Source organism: Micropterus dolomieu, linkage group LG22 (assembly GCF_021292245.1).
Source record: "Micropterus dolomieu isolate WLL.071019.BEF.003 ecotype Adirondacks linkage group LG22, ASM2129224v1, whole genome shotgun sequence".
In the NCBI taxonomy this organism is placed as follows: Eukaryota; Metazoa; Chordata; class Actinopteri; order Centrarchiformes; family Centrarchidae; genus Micropterus; species Micropterus dolomieu.
In genome coordinates, this window is record NC_060171.1 from 21,209,668 (window position 1) to 21,224,429 (window position 14,762).

A 14,762-nucleotide genomic window follows, 5' to 3' on the forward strand; every position below is an offset into this window, starting at 1 on the left:
ACTATTTTTCTTCGTTACAGTTTTTTTTTTTATCGCTTTGGTACTATTATCGCTAGTATGTGGTAAAATTTCACAACTTTTAGAGCAAAACTCATCACACTTGTACCACTGCCAGTCTTTCATTCAAAACTTGCCATTGTGCATTCATTTGGATTGTAAACATCTCTCACCACACAAGCCATTGATTCAAAATTCAAAAGTTTCTCGTCAAAAGTCATGAGAAAATATGGTTTAATCACCAAAACACAACAAAAGGAAATCTTTTCAGTTTAGTTGTTTTCAGTGAATCCATCGATAAACAATGCAAGGTACATCTTTCAAATTGCCTTAGAAGTGCTGAAAATAGTATGCTACAGTACTATAAAAGACAGATTACAGTTTTCACATTAGGCAATACACTTTCATTACCCAAGATTTACAAAATATATCATTTCCATGATATCTATCCTATTTGTAAGTCAAGTCAAGATCAAGTGTCAAATTTGTTCTTATTTTTCCAGCTATATTACAGCATAGGTATACTCTCTAAAATCAAATGTACAGTTACAGTAAATAAAACAAATTACTTATAAAGCCAGCTTCATCAACAAAAATGTACCCGTGATGGCTCACATCAGCATCAAGTGCCATCACCCTCTAAAAAATATATTTTGGTTAGTTCTTTTTACAGTGTAGTTTTAATATACATAAGTAGGTGATGCATCAAATAGTAACAGTAATACAGTATATAGTGCTGTACCTGAACATATTCAGTTCAGTCATTGTTTCTCTCAAAAGCCATTAGGTATATTTGTTTCATTGATTCCTGGTGCCTCTTCATAAGCCAGGCTACTGTTGGTAGGCTGATGGATGCCACACTGGCAACGGTGTTATTGTTCTCCTCGATTGCCTGCTTTATTTCTGTCAGCCGTATATCATTCCTAGCTCTTACTTTTTCCACACTGCCAACTCCTGCTGGTTGGTCAGCACATGGCCACGGCCACAACTGTGGGGTTTTCTGTGAATTCTTAGCATAGAAAAGAATATACTGTCAATAGATCATACTCTAAGAATACTCTAACATGTTGAATGAATTTGAATTTGAAGATGAATTTACATGCATTACAATTTACACCTTTCATCACCTCTCTGACCTCTCTGCTCATGCACACCTTTCTGATGGATCCCTTGTCCACTAGCTCTTCCTTTTCCTTGCTGTCTATCCTGCTCCATATTGAAAGAAATTGCCAGTGTTTACACGCCGCTTTTTAATGGGTGACCAATTGTCGTTACGAGATGAAATTAATCAGCAATAATAAGTATTCATGTGTTAGGTAAGGTTACATGTAATTTAGATGTTCATACAAACAAATCTTTTAAATTAATTAAAATCTATATTTTAATGGTTCAGTGATTAACCATTAAGATCAGTTGGATGAAGTGTTGGTCAAATATATTTATGCAAATCAGAAGAGGAGCATTTCATGAGTATTGTGAGCATTGCATTGTGAAAGACAATTACTTCATATGAAAAGTATTTCTTTGATGACACACTGATTAGGTGTGGTGAAAAAGTTACTGTGTAATTTTATGTGTTGTACTTAGTCAATAGAACTTGTGATTCCATGTTTGAAAATATAGGCTTTTTGATGATCTGCTTTGAGTTTTGTACTAATGTGGTACTAATTTTACCACATACTTGCGATAGTACCAAATAGATTAAAAAAAGAAGAAGTAATAGTTGTGTCTTAAATATTCCCATTGGTACAATTCTAGTTGATGATTTTCGCTAAATGGAAATTACCACGCACCATTTAATGTACAGCTTCCTCTCATTTCATAAACACAGTGCAATGCCCTATAATACCACAGAAAAGTAGAGAACTGCAAAAATAAAATAACACTGGTACAGCTACGGCATCGTTTCACATGTTTTTTGGCTACATAAATTTCCTAAAAACATTTATGTAACCAAACCAAGCAACTTTATGTCCACAAAACAGGTCCAAAACAAATAACCTGAACAATACTGAGAAGTCAAGATGTTTCTTTTAGTAATTTACACAGTTTCTTAAGGCACCTACAGTCTGGCCTCTGGACCACTTGCTGTCCCTTTATCTGCCCTCTACTTCGTTGTGGGGGTGTGTCGGACAGGATAGGGATGAGACAGGAGAGGATGAGGAGGACGTGCAACCTAAATATGGCTCTTGCAGCCTAGGCCACAGGGAGACAGAGAAGGGGACCACAGACCTTGGCAGCGTACAATTATCCAAAACAAGAGAGTCAAGCCAACCTCCTCTCAGTGAGACTCACGACAAGAGCATAACAGAGTAAAGCCAACACGATATTTTACTGTCCTTACATCACACACATTGCATACACAGATAGGTGCACACACACACTGACATACGCACACACATATAAACAGACACAGATGTATATTCACACAGGATAATCCACTGCATATTTTCAGTTTGTATGGTGCCTTATTGCAAGCTCCATTTAAACATATACCTCCATTTATACCACTTGGCAGGTATTTCATATAAACATCTATCAGCACAGTTAAATACATCTCACAAATGTCTTCTCATTAAGGCCCACCTTAGGCAATAACTAAACCCCCAAAACACCTTGCTCAAACATCTGAATATGCACTTTCCACAATGTAGCATATGGCACAGACATAAGGGCTCCTCTGCCTTTGGAGTGAATTACTGGGAGTCATAATGTGAAAGGCTGTCTGGAACTGGCAGTCACTGGCATTCCTTAAGACTGGGGCCTAGAGAGGGAGACAATACCTGAGCCTGCAGCGCACAAGTGCTCATGGATGCTTGCAGCTTCACCTGAGAAGTCCACACAAATGCCACAGCTTATCCCAGTGGTGACATGTTGTTTGTTGGGATGCAGTGAAATACAACAGTAGTGTTTCGTTCTCCATCAGACCTGGAGAAGATCCAGCTATATGCATCCAGGCTGGACAAGCATGAGGAGGCTCACCCTTTTGAGGAGGCCCAGGAGGGGAGAGAGATCAAAGGCCCGCCCGGCATGCTCTGGTGTGTATGCCGGCTGAACCCATGAACATGTTACAGATGAGCAGAGGCGCCAGAGAACCATCTGGGGTTATATAATAGTACAAGTTCAAGGTACAAGTGTGGACAAAACAATAGAGAATACAGAAATGACTGAAACTTGCCTAATTTGTGTGAAATACCTCCCTTATGGTCTTTTATGGAAATTTGTCAATAATGACAACTCTTTGGGTAAATAAACTTAATAAAATTAATAATTTCTTCAAATGTGCTGACATGATACTTAAAAAATATATTGTCAACCTTCTATAAAGCCATGTTATCCATGTATCCTGAGAATGATTTCAGCATCAGACTGGCGCACCTGATTATATTAATGCGAGAAATGATGAAACCCTACAGCATTCAGCGGCTATATGTTTCATTCCCTCTTCCCATATTTTGTGGTTCAGGAATGCCTTAAAATACATACTGCCTGTGACCAAGTACATTTTCTTTATATAGCCCAATATCACAAATCACAATTTTCCTCGAAGGGGTTTACAATCTGTATAGCATACACCACTGACTTTGATAAAAACTCTATGTGCAGCACGACAGAAAGACATGTAATAGATGTGTCACATGTACAGAATAGACCATTAGCAATATCAGGGGTGCTGCTTTTCTTCCATTTTACCTGGTGAATAAAAATATGTCACAAACTCAAGGTAAATATCCTATATTTAGTCTAGTTCAGAACATTCATTGTGTCATCCTTTTGTTCAGGTCCATCATGTTTTGATGCATTTTCCTCATTTTGTTTTCGGTTATCTTTAGCTTCTTCATAGGTTGACTAATGAACTGTCATTACAGAGCTAGAGGGGAAATTGTGAAGAGGGTGAGAGAGAGATCAAGGGCCTTTGCACACATAATTTTAACACACTATTCTTTCATGTACACAAACTGAAGTTGTAAGTGTTTGTGTGTGTGTGTGTGTGTGTGTGTGTGTGTGTGTGTGTCTACTGTATCTGTGGTTATGTGTCTACATATATGTCTCTGCATATGTGCAGCAACTGATGATCTCACCTCTCCCTGGAAGCAATATGGAGTGACTAGGGGTATAACTCTGTTAAAAAGACATATTTTCAACAAGTCCTAGCTTGGGATTGATCGTATCAATGGTATCGTTTCATTTGAGAAGATGAGTAATGGTAAAAAAAAGAAAGAAGAGGGCTTGAAGGTCATGGTAACTGATAATGTAAGTGGCGATAGGGAGTGAAAACAAAATTGATAAATTAATTTGTTTCTGTGTAGCGTTTGACTGTTTACCCCGTGCCTGCGTGGGTTTCCTCTGCTCCGGTTTCCTCCCACAGTCCAAAAGATATGCAGGTTAATTGCAAACTCTAAATTACCCGTAAGTGTAAATGTGAGGTGTGAATCTCTGTCTCTGAGGCTATGTGTCAGCCTTGCAACCTGTCCAAGGTGTACCCTGCCGCTTGCCCAATGTCAACGATTAGCTCCAGCCCTTCTGCAACCCTTCACGTTGGGTAACGGAAGGAATGGATGGATAGACAAATTAAATAAGCAACAAGTCTCTGTCTTGTCAATCTGTCGATAAATATGAGAATTTACAACATGATTAATTGCTTGTGAATAAAAAATCTAATTTTTTCAAATTGCATTGCATAATCCCAATCACTGGCAAAAAGCCAAAAGAAACTCAATTGCTAACATGTAGAGTGTGGGGGCAAAACAGTAGCTATGGACTCAAAAGTATGTTGTTAGAAGCCATTAATCTGAGAACAGTACAAAGTAAGTGCTGGTTCACTGGAAGTTGAGTCAAATATTTTACAATTTTGTCTTTTTACTTTTTAATACATTTTTAAAATAAATGCTGTACTTTTGGTCACAACATTGTTTCCTAAATAAAAAAAAGTTGATAAATAAAAAAACTAAATAAATAATAAAGAAGAAAGGATGTCATATACAGTATATTTTTTTAACTGACAAAACATCAAGATCTTGTTGACAGTCAAAATGTCACTGTCATAATATTGCCTACAGTACATTTATTACAAACTATATGTCTGTATGTACTGTAAAGGAGTTTAAAGTGGGAAGTCAGAGAGGCAAGTTAATTACTACTTAAGCTCTAATAAAACCCTGAAAGGTCTCGATTGGCCAGAAATATGAAATTGACTCATATGATCTTTGTCGAAATCGTATCTGCTGCTTTATTTTAGAGTTGTCTTACTATAGTCACAAGCACTACAATGACATTGTCAGTGGTTAAATATTTGCAATGAAGAGTTAGGGTTAAGGACCTACAGTAGGTTTTGAGGGTACTTGCAGGGTCTTATACTGACAGTGAGTCACTAACTTTGAGTGACTCAACCCGAGGGCTTTATATAGCATAAATATCTAAACAAAATGGCACCAAGTCAATAATATATGTCTAGGTTGTCATTATAGCCCTCTTCAAATGTACTAACCTTTGAATCCTGAGTTACATTCAGCTCGGTGGAACACAGCTCTCATTGTTGTATTACTCACTGTGGTCATCTTGTAGTTCGTAAAATCAAAGCTGCATAAACACTGTAATTTTGGAGACATATAATTTACCTGTTTAAGTTTATAGCTAAAGGTTAACCCTTGGTGTAAAACCATGCATGAGTTAACTTTCTGCTCTGAGCTGGAGGGGTCATCTCTGGGATACATACTAATCAGCCTACAACAGTGTTGAAAAAATGGGCTGGGCTTCCTATTAAACATATGTAGCTTGCGAAGGTTATTGAAAATGCAACCAAAAAGCTGGATCTATGTTCACATATGGCTGAATAATGACCTCATAAAGCTCTATTTCAAGGAAGCAAAGAAAACCACTGGCTTGGTTTCTCTTGCATTCAGTGAGCTTGAGGAAAAAAATCACTCAAAACAAAGGTCACTTGGACATGACACGCTTGAGGGCTTTGAGGAAGATTCTGGTGGGATGTATAAGATGCCTGTGTTCTGTTGAAACAAGCTTATCTAGTCTGCAGATTGTCAGATCTTAAAGATACACAGTAAATAATGATCAGTAAAGGGAACAGGAGTTCTTAAATTTAGGATAGTTATATAAGAGATGCTTTTAAAGAGGCCTACATTTTCTATCTAATAAGAAGGGCTGTACCAAATAGTTCAAAGCTTTGTTCATAACATTGATATTGACGTGACTTTGGTGATCCCCTGACTTTCCCTCTAGTGCCAACATGTACGTAGTTTACATTCCTGATTTTGAGTGAAATCTCTCAAGGGGAGGACTTTGGTGATGCCTTAATGTTTGTGTTTGTTGTGTAATAGTTTGGTTCATGACCAAATCCACCCAAAACAAATGACATTCCATCAGCCTCAGATGTACTTTAGTGTTTAGTTGCAGGGATGCACCAAAATGAAAATTCTTGGCCGAAGCCGAAAGGGAATATAATGAAAAATTTGCCTAATACCGAACAAGTACATTCACATTTTTGCCATTTTTTCCCATTGCATAAATTAAATAGTCAAAATGTGCTTTTTACTCAATGTTTTCCACAGGATTTGGAGAGACTATGGTGGGTAGGTCCAAGGCCCAAGAGGGTCCAGTAAAGTAAATTACATGTGTCCATTTACTTTTAATGTACACGTGTGTTTTATACTTTCTGTGAATATAATGCAATTAAAATTAGAAAAATGTGTATCCTCGCGCTAAATTCACCAAGTCCGACCCAATATGATAAAAAATGTTCTATGTGGTTCTCGTATTGCGTAAAATGAAGACCTCATAGCCTCTCCTCAGGTAGGACTCTCATACTGCAACACTTGTCTTTGTAAAGAGAGAAAATGACAGGATAGTCGCTAACCTGTCTGTCAGCTCACTCTGGTCCATTTCAGTTACCATAAAGGCTTGAATACGTGTGCACTCCAAATTTAGGTGCGGCTAGCTTAATTGCCTTTTCACAAACGAGAGACAGAAACACTTAAAGTGGGTCAGACCGTTTGTTGCCTTTTCTAAGAAGTCAGCCACAGATGGAGTGGATGTGCTAGGATACAATTTGCAGAACAGTATCTGCAAACGACAATTTTTGCGTCTTTCTCGGACACTTGAAAATCTTTCCACTCTGCCGACATGTCAACGTAATTGTTCGGTAAAATTTATTCGGTCTTTTGACTTATTAGGCCGGAAACCAAAAGTGCTTTTTTTGCTATTTTCGGACGATTAATTTCGGTGGTCTAACATTAGGTACATCCCTATTTAGTTGTAATTAGAAAAATGTTAGCACACTAATATGCTAAACTAAGATAGTGAAAAAACATACCTGCAAAACATGAGTATGCTTACATTAACTGCTAGCATGGCTGTAGACTTTTACTATTGTTATAGATATTTTTAGACAACGCACTAGGTGAAGGTTAGGGAAGTGAGTTATGGTTAAGGTATGTTTAATGTTTGAAACCCTTGATTAAGGTTTGGGAAAGGTCACGTCAAAGATTCTGGTGGGGTGGATAAGATGCCTGTTAAAACTAGCAAGCTAGTTTAATTAAATTATCAGATCTCAAAGATACATGGTAAATAATGCTCAGGAAGGGAACTTGTGTGTTAAATTCAGGATATAAGAGATGTTTTTAAAGAGGCCTACATTTGTTATCCAATAAACTGAACGGAATAGTTCAAAGCTTTATTCATAACACTGACATTCAAATTCATAATCAACATTCGAAACCTGCACAGCAATTTTTTGTACATCTATTCATTCTGCAGTGTGTACGGTGTGAGGTCAAGACTCTATAAAAACGTAGCTAGCAGGTTAAATCGCTGTCTCCGTCTCTCTCCTCTGCTCTCTGTCAGGTCTGTGTGTCTGTTTAACCAAAGGCGGAGTTGCGCTACACATATACGCAGGCACAGCGGACAGGATGAACCGTGGCTTCGGCTGCAATTGCACAAAATCCGGCAATGTGGTTCCATCCTGCAGTATAACCGCTGTGAAACAGTCAAAAAATAACTTTTTATTTCTCTGATTCACCGCTTTGTTCTTGCTAGCGCTGCTCCTTCTCCTCATTCTTTCCCTAGCTGGTTCAACTGCCACTGCTTTTTCTTGCTCACTAGCTCGCCCTCTCCCTCTGCAGGAGGCCAACTTTGAATCTTATGTTTACAAACAAAGACAAATCCTATGCGTTCTGCTTTTACTTAACAAGTAAGACTAACTTGTTTAATCCAATGCATTACTTTATTCAAACTGAAGATTTTGTCCAAGGATTTATTATTTTTTAAGGGTAACGATATCATAAAATATGACGACAGACATATATTGGAAGTTTCATTCGATAATCTCAATAGAATCTTCGACTGTAAGTAAAATGATAGTGCAGCCTAATACTAGCTAGTAGCAACTTAAACGTCCCATTGTTAGATGTGAAAGAACTAAATGCAGAGTTTGCAAAATGATGGAAATAATATTAAATAATATTAATATTCATGTTTATATTGTGTTGAATTTCAAAGGAATGGAAAAGTTGGAAACAACAAAGTCACACTTTGACAAAGAATGAACGAAGGGCAAACGCCAGTTCCTTTTTCACAATAAACTGTGAACTCTTTTTTCATTTCAAAACACAATTTCCACAAAACTAGATTAATCCTTCAATATTTTGAAGATTAAGGGTATTAAATGAAAATCACTGATATGTGCTGTGATGAAATAGATTTGAAGTATTCATTACTGTGCCACAGTCCAGAAAAGGGAAAGTGTAACTGATTGATACATTATGAATTCTTGTGTGCTCCACAGTGTGATCTGGATCTAAGAGCCCCACCCTTCCTACATGAATAAACCACTTGTCTGTCACTAGCAAACATTAGACTGGAGTGTCAGCATGTCTGGTCATGAAACTGGGTCCTATACCCCTCAGCTCTGCACGCCTCATGACCCCAAGAATCACTCCTGCCTGTCAATCACCCAGCATGGTCTCAAGGAGGGGGAGGTTAGTGAACAGGAAGAAAAAAAGACAGTATCAAAACTGGCTTACACCAATCCTTCTAGGAGGTGTTCTCCAACCATTCACACTGACAGGTTAAACAGACTACACTAAAAAGGGCCTCCTCTAGATGGTAAACATTAACTACTAAAGATGGATTGACAGCTGCTTAGACTGCAGATGTCAAAACTGGGGACATGTAAGGATTAGAATATAAGCTGCCAGCAAAAAGGCCTAATGATAGGTTCAGGAAGAGAGAAGAAGAGTATCATTTTCACTAAGGCTGATCTTAATGATCCAAACGTATCTCAAATCAGTTACGGTCATGTACAACAGAATACATTGGCTTTTATGTTTTGATATATATTTTTATCAAAATACGGACAAAATGTTTATATTCAATACATCTTATCCCATCAATTAATGATTCCGGGGTTTTTTTGGCTTTTTTAGACACACAACCGCTGTGGCTCTTGGGATGGCAATGTCAGTCTATAGGTCCACTATCAACAACAAAAAGCTAATAAGATTAGCTAATAAGGACTGCCATGTACAAATATGCATGGTCCTCAGAGGATAAATCCTACTGACTTTCCCTCCATGTGGTTCACATTATGTATGGCTATGTTGTGGGAGCTCAGTGCCCTTCCACCTGCCTTTGTGGAAAGCCATAAGGTGGGGAGAGCACACATCCCCGCCCTTCCATGTGCATACATGAAAAACCTAAGGCAGAGAGAGCAGCAGAAAAGAACCCCAAAATGACCATACGAGGCAACCTCAGTGGCCTTCCATTCGCTGACATGGAAATACCAGAAGGAGGAGCTCGCTGAGCACAAAACCAGGGTTGCATCTGTATATACCTTGATAGCTTATGAAGATTCTGTTTTTTCATTATAAATTAATGCAATGCTGTACCATTTGTCGCAGAGAGAAGACAGGAAGAAAGAAAGAATGGAACCCCCGTGGAGACTGGCACTGCACTTCCCAGCGATCTCCATGGGACGGTGGTGCCATTGTTGCTTGCTGGAGAGACATCATTGCTCTGTGTCGTTAGCGCAGGCCATCCATTTGCTGGCCCTATGGTTAAGGAGGAAAACGGATTCTGGAGTTCATGTTGGAGAGCAGCGATTGGATGCTGAACAACATTACATTACAATTACTAATGTAGCTGACGCTTTCATCTTTTATTCAAAGCGACTTACAATTGCTATATATGTCAGAGGTCGCACACCCCTGGAACAACTAGTGGTTAAGTGTCTTCCTCAGGGACACAATGGTGGATGTGTCGCAGTGGGAACTGTACCCGTGTCTCTCACACCAAAGGCATGTGTCTTATCCACTGTACCATCGCCACCCAAGGCTTTCAAGATAGGGGTTATCCTCCAGGTCCGCGGAGTTGGCTTGCAAAGTGGCTTGCAGGGGAAGCAGCAAAGGTAGGCAGGCTAAAGAAGCTTAAATAAGGTGCTTTGTATGAGACTGGCAAATTGATGCAAAGTGGGGAATCAGCCGAGCCATCAGCTGATGTGGGCTGGCTTGAGATTTGCTGCTGTTAAATGATATAGCTAGGATTCTGAGATACTTTGTTCATGACCAAATACCCACAAAACAAATGACGTTCAGCCTCATATGTCCTTTGTGTTCAGTTCTAATTAGTAAAATGTTAGCATGCTAATGTGCTAAACTAAGACGGTGAACATGGTAAAAAATACTTGCAAACATCAACACGTTAGCATTGTCATTCTGAGTGTGCTTTTGGTTAATGCTTGCATGGGTGTAGACTCTTACTATTGTTATGGTTATATTTAGGAAACATACTTGTTGAAGGTTAGGGAAGTAAAGTATGGTTAAGATGTGTTTAAGGTGGTCTACCTATTCCATGGAGAAATCAGTGGTTATGTGTTGGCCCTTTTGTGAAATAATCAACTCAGTGAAAAACAGCAGGAAATGCTGTATACTCTCTTCCTATTAAGTTCCAGCCAAATCTGACTTTGAGGGCAGAGCTGCAGATAAACAGAGTGAAATATAAATCAGTATCACCTATTAAATGTGTGCAAATGTTGACACTTAAAAAGAACAATTTGTTCCGGAAAGAATAGCTATAATGACTCATTCACACCTGCACTCGTACATTATTACTTTATTCACACCAATCAATGATTTATGCTCAAATCATTCAAGCAGATCTACTAATCCAGCCATGAACTTTAAACCCGACACATTATGTGTGAAAGTGGAATGATGGCATTTAAGTCAATATTTAATAAATAAATACATAAATATATATGCCTTTGAAACAAATCCTGAAATTTATAAATGAGGCAATAAATATATAAATGGATGTAAATATAAAAGATAAATGAGTCAATATAGTTCAATAAATTAAGACGTTTTTATGTTATAATTGAAGGAATTGGCTGTGACTCACAGACTCACACCAAAGCATCATAACCAGAGCCTCAACTGAGTTTGTAAACCTTGTCTTGTATTTATTTTATTTTTATTTATTATTTTTTTATTTATTTTATTATTTTATTTATTTTACAGTTTATTGGACTGTATTGTCTCATTTGTCTCTCTCTCTCTCTATATATATATATATATATATATTTATATCTTACCCACATTTATTCATTTCAGGATTTATTTATTCACCATATTTATTTATTAAATATTGACTTAAAGGGGTTATATGTAGTGTATTTTAATGAAATTAATAACTATTTTATTATTGCCTGTGTGTGAAGGGGTTGTAACCTCACATAAAAACAATCCACTTGCCGGGTTTTTCTGTTACCTCTGATGGCCAGTAAGCCTAATCTTATGTGAAGACTTCGGGTCGTACTTTCCGGAAAATCCATCGCTGTTGCATGCATGCCATGGTGCAATCGCTCCCGAGCATCTTGTCTGCTGATTCTATACCGTACACACAGCAACAACACAGCAGCACAACACAGACTTGTAACGTAAGGATAAAAACCAACAACAAAGTTTTATGTGCTGGCGCCCTTCAGGTCAAACGAGAATCAAATCATTGTTGGGTGAAAACAGAGTTGGCTTTCAACCTATTGGGCAGGTAAACTAACATTACTGTAAATCATGTGCAACATATTATTAGTAGTATAGTTGGCTCAAGTTAGATAACGTTAACATTAGCTCGCCGGCAAACGTAGAGCAGTTCCTTTCCTTTACTTCACCAGCTAACGCAACCCATATTACTGTGCTGTGTACCAGCAGTATTACGTTTGTGTTGATTTTAACCTGCAAGAATCAATAACGTAATGGTACAAAGCAAATGTTGAGCAATTTGTTTATACTAGCCTATGGAAGGCAGGGACAGCCAGCTATTGTAATATTTAGTCTAGCTCACTAACCATTTTGTTATCATCCAGTTCATTTAGCTGCGCTCTCATTGCTGAGCCTCTGGTGAAAGACACACAAATAGCCTCGTTATTGAAAAGGGGCAGGGGAGCTAACGCCAATGTATCACGTCAGCTAAATGAAGTCAGTGTAACGTTATCATGCAACCAGCATGGATTAGTTCAACGTCAAGCTGATAGATATATTACCGATATTACCGTAACGTTGCAGTTGGAGATTAAATGAGTTTCCAGCATGTTCTGTGCAGGTGTCTCTCAGTGTTTCGGTCTCTGTGTGACCGATTATGCTTGCTCATGAGTTTGAGCACGTGTACAATCACACAGCAGGTTGCAATCTGAAAACCCCACTACTAGTGGCCGCTGAAAACTACATATTGTCCTTTTAAAAAGCATTCTATAATTATCAGCCACAAGTCAAATGAATAATTCTTAGTGACGATTCATTCTTTCCATCCATCCTCGCTTACTTCCTGTTTTTGTACTAAACACATTTTTCCATAGGCCCCAGTCACTCCATTTCCTCCCTGAATCATTTATCACACACTGTCTTGCACTTATCCTTTGGGACTATTCAAAAGCTTAACTGTTCATCCTATTTTAAGATCCATAGTCTAATTCTTGAATTGTACTTATTCTTCCCAGGGAGCCTCTTCATCACCCATACACCTCTCTACAAGCCCAGTCCAATGAGTTTTGTTTTCGTGAGTGTGATCTACCTGCTCTTTGAAGTGACTACCTTTTCAGGTCTGAGGCAGTGATGACTTCTAGCTAATGTGGACATACTGCAGTTTTGTTGGCATACTTTCCAGTAGAGTACGCTATTAAAGCCATTTTCCTCATCATTTGTCTCCAGAAAATGCTTTCATCTTAGCTGCACACAAGGCATTCCTTCCAACATGCACAATGTGTGTGCATACATGCGAGTGTGCATATGTGTTTGTGTGTGTGTGTCTGCATCTGTGAAGGTTTGCATCACTACAAGGGTTCACATGTTTTTGAGTGCACTGTGTGTTTTAATATTAGATTTATCATCCCATCTCTATCATCCAAGTGACCGTGACCATGAGGGAGGCCTAGATACTCAATCATTCACACGCAGAGACCACGCAGCAAGAGAGACAGCGAGAGGACTCTTAATCTGCTGAACTGGTTCACTGGTTTATGGCCTGTCCCCTGGTATCCCACCTGAAACCCATCCATTACATCTCCGCCTGTTTACTAAATCCCGGCAACAATTCCATGATATAATTTTCATAAGCTATAAATCAAACCGCACTGTCACACCATTCAACCATTTGTGTTTATCACTGCTTTTAAACGCTATAATATTCTTTTTGGGGTACATCAATGGTGATAAATGATTCGAAGTATATATTTAATTAACGTTTAGAGTTGTTAATGTTATATTATTTAATATGTATTGATAACCGCATTTGATCAGCAAAGTGCCTGAACAGATGGATGCATAATTTGGCAGAACACATGTTGTAGGCTACCTGCCGAGATTTGCATCCACCTATTTTCTCAGCATAAAAGAGCGTTACCACACGCAAGGTGCATGCAGTTCTCGGCAGGCATGCAAAGTTCGGTACAACGCTACCGGAAGTAGATTGTGTCTGACTTGACGGCGCTGTTTTCATACCCCGTCCCTGCAGTCGCCTGCAGTTAACAAAGCTATCCTTATTAGCTAGGCTCCTTGCTAATAACTTTTTTGAAGGTGGGTCTCCGACATTAACAGCGTTAACAGTGTTGAGCAGATTTGTGCAGCGGTGTTTATGATAATAACCATTTAATTCACAGTGTCAATGTGTTTGCGAGAGAGGGTGGGGGCGGTGGGGTCGACCGAGTGAGAGGAAGTGCTGAGCGAATAGAAAGCCTGAATCCCTCCCCTTCCGGTGGACCACCATGGGACCTTACTTCAGAAAATATATGTACGGTAGTCAATGGCAAGAGACAACTATAAGAGGTATAAGACTGTGAAAATACATAATTGCAAAGACCACAAACACAAAAGTCGAGTATGTGACATTGTAACTTTTTTCTCTCAATGACTGAAGCTAACGCATTATCTAAAGATATAGTTACCCTTGATGGCATCGCCCTGGCCTCCAGCACCACTGTGAGGAATCTTGGAGTTATCTTTGATCAGGACATGTCGTTTAAGTCTCACATTAAGCAAATTTCAAGGACCGCCTTTTTTCACCTACGTAATATTGCGAAAATCAGGAATATCCTGTCTAAAAATGATGCAGAAAAACTAGTCCATGCATTTGTTACTTCTAGGCTGGATTACTGCAATTCCTTATTATCAGGCTGCTCGAAAAAGTCAATTAAGACTCTTCAGCTGATCCAGAATGCTGCAGCACGTGTTCTGACATGAACCAGGAAAAGAGATCATATTTCT